Source organism: Oncorhynchus nerka, linkage group LG27 (assembly GCF_034236695.1).
Source record: "Oncorhynchus nerka isolate Pitt River linkage group LG27, Oner_Uvic_2.0, whole genome shotgun sequence".
In the NCBI taxonomy this organism is placed as follows: domain Eukaryota; kingdom Metazoa; phylum Chordata; class Actinopteri; order Salmoniformes; family Salmonidae; genus Oncorhynchus; species Oncorhynchus nerka.
This window is the reverse complement of record NC_088422.1, coordinates 61277633-61285663: the sequence shown is the minus strand read 5'-3', so window position 1 is coordinate 61285663 and position 8031 is coordinate 61277633.

The following is an 8031-nucleotide window of genomic DNA, read 5'->3' as shown; positions in this document are numbered from 1 at the left end:
GTCGACATTCAGAAAGTATTTATACCTTTTGACTTATTTTACATTTTGTTGTGTTACATCCTGAATTCAAAATGTATTAAATGTGGGGAAAAATGCACCCATCTACCAAGTCACATGGCTCTGTCATAACCTCACATGGTCTCTCCTATCATTGCTATGCAGACGACACACAATTAATCTTCTCCTTTCCCCCTTCTGATGATCAGGTGGCGAATCGCATCTCTGCATGTCTGGCAGACATATCAGTGTGGATGACGGATCACCACCTCAAGCTGAACCTCGGCAAGACGGAGCTGCTCTTCCTCCCGGGGAAGGACTGCCCGTTCCATGATCTCGCCATCACAGTTGACAACTCCATTGTGTCCTCCTCCCAGAGCGCTAAGAACCTTGGCGTGATCCTGGACAACACCCTATCGTTCTCAACTAACATCAAGGCGGTGGCCCGTTCCTGTAGGTTCATGCTCTACAACATCCGCAGAGTACGACCCTGCCTCACACAGGAAGTGGCGCAGGTCCTAATCCAGGCACTCGTCATCTCCCGTCTGGATTACTGCAACTCGCTGTTGGCTGGGCTCCCTGCCTGTGCCATTAAACCCCTACAACTCATCCAGAACGCCGCAGCCCGTCTGGTGTTCAACCTTCCCAAGTTCTCTCACGTCACCCCGCTCCTCCGCTCTCTCCACTGGCTTCCAGTTGAAGCTCGCATCTGCTACAAGACCATGGTGCTTGCCTACGGAGCTGTGAGGGGAACGGCACCTCAGTACCTCCAGGCTCTGATCAGGCCCTACACCCAAACAAGGGCACTGCGTTCATCCACCTCTGGCCTGCTCGCCTCCCTACCACTGAGGAAGTACAGTTCCCGCTCAGCCCAGTCAAAACTGTTCGCTGCTCTGGCCCCCCAATGGTGGAACAAACTCCCTCACGACGCCAGGACAGCGGAGTCAATCACCACCTTCCGGAGACACCTGAAACCCCACCTCTTTAAGGAATACCTAGGATAGGATAAAGTAATCCCTCTCACCCCCCTTAAAAGATTTAGATGCACTATTGTAAAGTGGCTGTTCCACTGGATGTCTTAAGGTGAACGCACCAATTTGTAAGTCGCTCTGGATAAGAGAGGGGCGAATCCTATCCATGGAAAACTTATTGACAGATGCCATGGAAACAATAGCATATGCTAAAAAGAAAATCGAGCATCTGGAAGAGAAAACAGAGGACCTGGAAAACAGGGGGCGAAGGAATAATTGTGTTCTATTCAATCTGGGCGAAAAAGAAGAGGGAAACATGCCACTGATCCGCTACCTGCAAGACAAACTTCCCGAGTGGCTCCACCTGCCCACCGACGGGCCCATAGAACTCGAGAGAGCTCACCGAGCACTGAGGCCCCCACCAGCAGCCAGACAACCACCGCGCCCAATCACTATACGTTTCCTGAGATTCACCGACAAGGAACGAGTCCTACAGGCGGCGAAAAACAACACCATCACAGTGGGAAACGCCAAACTCGCTTTACACCAGGACCTGTCAGCTGGAATACGCCGAAAGCGCCGAGAATTTGACGAAGTGAAGAAATACTCCATTGACCGAGGCATCTTCAGGGGATTCAAATACCCAAACGAGCTCAGGATTCTTCACCAAGGAGCCTTGCGACACTTCAAAACTCCCGAAGAGGCAAAACGTTTTTTGAAAGACAATCCTGGCCAATGAGAAACAGACCAATGACTAAATGCGATTAATGCCATTACTAAAGGAGGTAAGACGACATATAGCCGATATCCAGAGACCCACCCCCTAAATGTCATTACAGCCGTCCAATTTATATTTATTTTCCTTTAACTGAGAGGGATGGGCTGTATAGCCTAACCTAAGGCCTACTAATGTTACAGCCTACTTTTATTTCCCTGTTTTTTTTTGTTGTTGCTATTATTACCTGGGGTTCCCTATGTCCCTTGGGGGAGGTATATGTAGGCTGGGCTATTGATTTTATTTTTCTCCCCTCTTTTACTGAGGTCTGGACGAGGGCAACTGTGTTATTTACTCAATGCGGGGTGGAGAGGATGAGGCATTTCTCTGGTGGGGAGAGGGAGACGTTGTGCGTTGCTAACTGTTCCCGGTTTTTGTTTTATTCGGAACACAGAATTGAGACTGAGCGGGGGGGTAATAGATCCAACGGGATGTGTCGAGTTGTTTGGGAACTCGGCTGGGGTGTTCAGAGATGATTATTTTATGTACACCATTTATTTTCCTTTTATGTGAACGCAGCTGTAATTACTATCCACTTTTACCCAGCGATGACTTGCACTAAAGTTCGATTACTGCTCGATGACGATGACTAGTACCTTAAATCTATTGACATGGAACTGCCATGGTCTAGGGCATGCAATAAAACGGAAAAAGATACTATGTGCTCTAAAAAAGGAAAAAGCAGACATTGCGCTATTACAAGAGACACACCTCTGTGATGTGGGACAGGTGTATTTCTCATCTTTCAAATCAAACAGTAGAGGCACAGCCATACTCATCCATAAAAATGTTCCATTCATAATAGACAAAAACATATCTGATCCGGAGGGGAGATTTATTTTGATAACTGGGTCACTATATGGTCAACCAATTACTATATTAAACATATACGCCCCTAACACAGATACTCCTGCCTTCATGTCAAAAATTATAACCCTGTTCAATGAGCATTGTGTCTCCTTTGGTGTGGTGGCCGGAGATTTTAATTGTACCCTTAACCCAACCCTAGACAAATCATCTCAAGTCCCCACCACAAATCCTAGATCTGCAAAGATGTTGAACTCTCTTACTAAAGAGATGGGACTGATAGATATCTGGAGAGAGACTAATAGCTCATCTATGGACTATACATACTACTCTAATGTCCATAACACCTACTCCCATATAGATTACATTTTTATCCAAAAGAGTTTCATAAATTCAGCCACTTGTACAATCGGACCCATAGCACTTTCAGATCACGCCTTTGTCCACCTCCGCTTTGACCTCTGCAAAAACATCCCGAGGTCAAAGAGCTGGAAATTCAACACCTCCATGCTATCAAATGACGAGTTCCATACATTAGTAACTACATGGATAGACAACTACACACAAGACAATAAAGATTCCCCTGTTTCTCCGGCCACAATGTGGGACGCTGCTAAAGCCACACTAAGAGGTCATCTAATTGCATATGCTTCCTCTAAGAAAAAAGCAATGGAAGCACACAGGCTAGATCTTGAGAGGGAGCTGGAATGCTGTGAAAAAATACATAAACAATCCCTAGACAGCACTTCCTGGAGTCATCTTAAAGCAGCCAAAGCCAAACTGAATTTGGACTACACTCGGGAGATAAAAAAAAGTTTTCTTTACTAAACAGAAATACCATGAGTATAGCAATAGGCCCAGTAGATTGCTTGCTTACCAATTAAAAAGGAGCAGTCAGAGCGTACAAACATGGCTATCCGAACAGCAGAGGACGAGGTCACATATGACCCAAAAAAGATCAATTTAACTTTTCATGATTTTTACTGCAAACTATATACCTCTGAGAGAAAACACACGGAGGCAGAACTCCACTCTTTCCTAGAGGGAATCTCGCTACCTAAACTATCAGAGACCGACCAGGAAGATCTCAACTCCCCCTTCACTCCTGAGGAGATCCTGGAGGCAATTACCTCCATGCCACCTAATAAGTCCCCAGGCCCAGATGGATTCCCCAGAGAGTTCTATAAAGCTTTTTGGCCCCAGCTCAGCCCTATCTTCATGCCAATGCTGGAGGATTTTTGCAAAACGGAGTTCTCCCAGACTCAATGCACACAGCTCGCATTACAGTGTTGCTAAAAAGGACAAGGACCCCCTATCCTGCTCGTCCTTCCGGCCCATAAGCTTGTTGGATTTCGACTATAAAATAATTACCAAATTGCTCGCCATAAGACTAAACACTCTTCTTCCCAAAATAATAAAAGCGGACCAAACTGGATTTATTAGAGACAGATACTCTTCTGATAACATTCACCGTCTTTTTGATATTATTGATCAAGTAAACGCACAAAAGACCCCTGTCCTGCTGGCTTCACTGGATGCTGAGAAGGCGTTTGACAGGATGGAGTGGAGCTTTCTGTTTTCAGTCTTAGAAAAGTTCAATATGGGCCCAAATTTTATTAAATGGATCAAATCACTATACTCTCATCCAAATGCCATGGTGACTACTAATGGACTGAACTCTGACAGATTCCCTCTGGAGCGGGGCACAAGACAAGGGTGCTCGCTGTCCCCGCTGCTCTACTTGTTGGGGGCGGAGCCTCTGGCAGAGCTGATAAGGAGCAATCCAAGTATTATGGGTGTTTCTGCAGGTGGCCTGCAGCACAAGATTTCGCTTTACGCGGATGATGTCTTGCTCTACATATCCAACCCTGAGAAATCCCTCCCTCTCATTTTAGACACAATTGCCCAGTATGGCAAGTTCTCAGGTTATAAGATCAATTTGAACAAATCCACTGTCTGCCCTCTCAATATTACACTCACCAGCTCTATGAAGACACTTTGTCCTTTCCAATGGAAAACACAGGGGTTTCAATACCTCGGGATCTTCATAACACCAGATGTTACGAATCCCTTTTGGCCCGACAGTCTAGAGGGGATGGTAATGAGACCCGTAACATAACTCATGCAAATTATTATTGTGACAAAGTAAAAGTGTGAACGAAATAACCACGACAACAGAAATCTACCGTCAAACTCCAGGTTTATTTATAAACACACGGTAATGGGGGGAGCAGGAAAAGGGGCTGAGCTGGACCCAAGGAAAGAAACAATAAGTATTCAAAAACACCCCTAAGCTAGACTAGCCTACTTTAACAACAGCTAACTAACTAACCAAAAATACAGTGGGTGGTCCGCCCAGTTCTAACTAGTGTATTTAACAAAGTTCACCTACGGGTAGTGTATGCCCATGGGCGACTTGTCTTGGTTTCCCCCTTTTCCCACCAGCAACAAACAAACACCATAACCAAAAACAATACTCACAGGTGATGACAAAGTGCTATGAAGGTGCTTTAAACAAAAGAGAGTGAAACACAGAGACCTACAGACATGGCATTTACAGAGAGATTGAGCTAGAGATTGAGCTAGAGATTGCTCTAGAACAAACAAATGATGGGGTTGTTAAACCATGGGGAAGGAACTGTGATAGGGTAGGAAATAGGAGGAGGTGTGTCTTCTGATTGATGATTGATTGTTGACTGATTGGGGAGTGATGATTTTCACCTGTGAGGGGAGAAGGAGAGAAAAGAAACACACACAGGATACACACACACACACAGGATAACTGTATCCGTAACACTCCCACCCTTAAAAGAGCAACCCTAGGGGTGGCGACTACAGTATTTCAATGAATACTCACAACCTTGCAAAACATACAGAAATCATTTTCACACACGAGACAAAGCATCTGCCAACACATTATCAGAACCCTTTTTGTGGCGGATCTCCAAATTATAATTTTGTACAATCAGCGCCCAACGCATAAGGCGCTGGTTCTGGTTGTACATTCGGTGGAGAAAAACTAAGGGGTTATGGTCAGTATATACAATCACGGGTAGGGCACTGGAACCAATATATACTTCAAAGTATTGCAGAGCCAACAACAAAGCAAGAGCTTCTTGTTCTATTGTCGCATAGTTTGTTTGAAATTTATTAAATTTACGTGAAAAATAACAAACGGGATGATCCACTCCACTCTTGTCCTGCTGCAGTAGAACAGCACCAGCACCTCTGGCACTAGCATCTACCTCAAGTTTGAACGGTTGTTCAAAATCTGGAGCAGCAAGTACAGGTGTACTACATAAGAGTGCTTTCGCTGATTCAAAAGCTCTCTTACAATCAGGGGACCACACAAATGATCTAGCTGGACAAAGCAAATTGGTCAATGGAGCAACTACCGCAGAGACATTTTTACAGAAGCTACGGTAGTAGCCAACCATCCCTAAAAAGCGGCGTAGCTCTCGTCTGGTGGTAGGTGCAGGGAATGCAGTTATAGCCAAGACCTTGGCATCAACAGGGCGCACCTGTCCATGGCCAACCTCTTTACCGAGATAGGTAACAGTAGCCTTCCCAAACTCGCACTTTGCCAAGTTCAGGGTTAGAGAAGCAGCTGCCAACCGTTCACATACTACCCTTAGCGAGTCAACATGATCTGTCCACTCAGACGAATAAATCACTAGGTCATCAAGGTATGCACTACAATTAGGAACGCCAGCTAATACGGAGTTAACCAGTCGTTGGAAAGTGGCTGGTGCATTTCGCATCCCAAAAGCCATGACTGAGTACTGTAGGAAGTTGTCTGGGGTCACAAAGGCAGAAATCTCAGAAGCACGTGAAGTTAACGGAATCTGCCAGTAACCTTTTAAGAGGTCTAACTTAGTTACATACTTAGCAGCACCAATAGTGTCGATACAGTCGTCCAGTCGGGGTAACGGGAACGAATCTGGCATTGTGACAGAATTTACCTTTCGATAATCCGTACATAACCTGGACGTACCATCAGGTTTAGGAACCAGAATGCAAGGAGAACTCCAAGGGCTTGAACTTGGCTTAGCCAGGTCATTCTCCAACAAATATCTCACCTCATCCCTCATTATCTTCCTCTTGGAAGCGTTGATACGATATGGGTGTTGCTTGATAGGTGTAGCATTTCCAACATTAATGTCATGTTCCAACACATTTGTGCGAGTAGGAACGTCATTAAAGAGACATGGAAAACTGTGTAGTAGCCTCACAATATCATTGGCCTGTCCATCCGTTAAATGAACCAGACCGGATTGGATAGACAGCAGCATTTCTGAGTTGGGCAATCTAACACACTGCTGCTGAGTATTGCGCAACTCCAAGCCATCAACATCATCAATATGACAGTCCACTATCATAGCAGTAGTAGCAGAGGAGACAGCAGTACCTTCCTCTGTTTTTGAACTCTCTAACTGTGTGATGGGTCGGGTGTGGTAAGCTTTCAACATGTTAATGTGACACACACGAGATTGGCGTTGTCTATCAGGAGTTTGAAGCACATAGTCAGTTTCACTTATTTTCTTTTCAATTAAATAAGGACCAGAGAAACGAGCTGACAGTGAAGATCCTGGAACAGGTAATAACACCAGTACTTGGTCACCTGGCTGTAGTGGACGAGAAACAGCCTCTTTATCATAGTGTCTTTTCATGCTCCTCTGTGAGGAAGACAGAGCTTCCTTTGCGAGAGCACAAGCTTGGTGTAGGCGCTCACGAAAGCGACTAACGTAGTCCAACACATTCTCATCTCTGGTACACAACTCTTGGGACAAGAACTGTTCTTTAAGGACTTTCATTGGTCCTCTCACTGTGTGACCAAACACCAGTTCAGCCGGGCTGAAACCTAGGGACTCCTGCACAGTTTCACGAGCAGCAAACAAAACTAGAGGAACTCCCTCATCCCAATCTTTCTCAGATTCCAAACAATATTTACGTAGCATAGACTTCAGTGTCTGATGCCATCTTTCAAGTGCACCCTGAGACTCTGGGTGATAGGCGCTTGACACACGGTGCGTAATTGACAAGGATTTTAACACCTGCCTGAAGAGCTTGGATAGGAAATTGGTTCCTTGATCGCTTTGTACCACCCTAGGTAACCCGAATGTCGTTGTTCTCGTTCTTTTTCTGCCTCTATTTTACATATCTCCAACTGGAGAGTCTCTTGCCTAATTTGGGCTCTCTCTTCCACCTCCAGTTGGAACTGTGCTAAACGGACATCCCTCCTGGCATCACCATTTACAGTGGCAAGAAAAAGTATGTGAACCCTTTGGAATTAACAGGGCTTCTGCATAAATTGGTTATAAAATGTGATCTGATCTTCATCTAAGTCACAACAACAGATAAACACTGTCTGCTTAAACTAATAACACACAAACAATTATATGTTTTCTTCTCTTTATTGAACACACCGTGTAAACATTCACAGTGCAGGATGGAAAATGTATGTGAACCCTTGGATTTAAT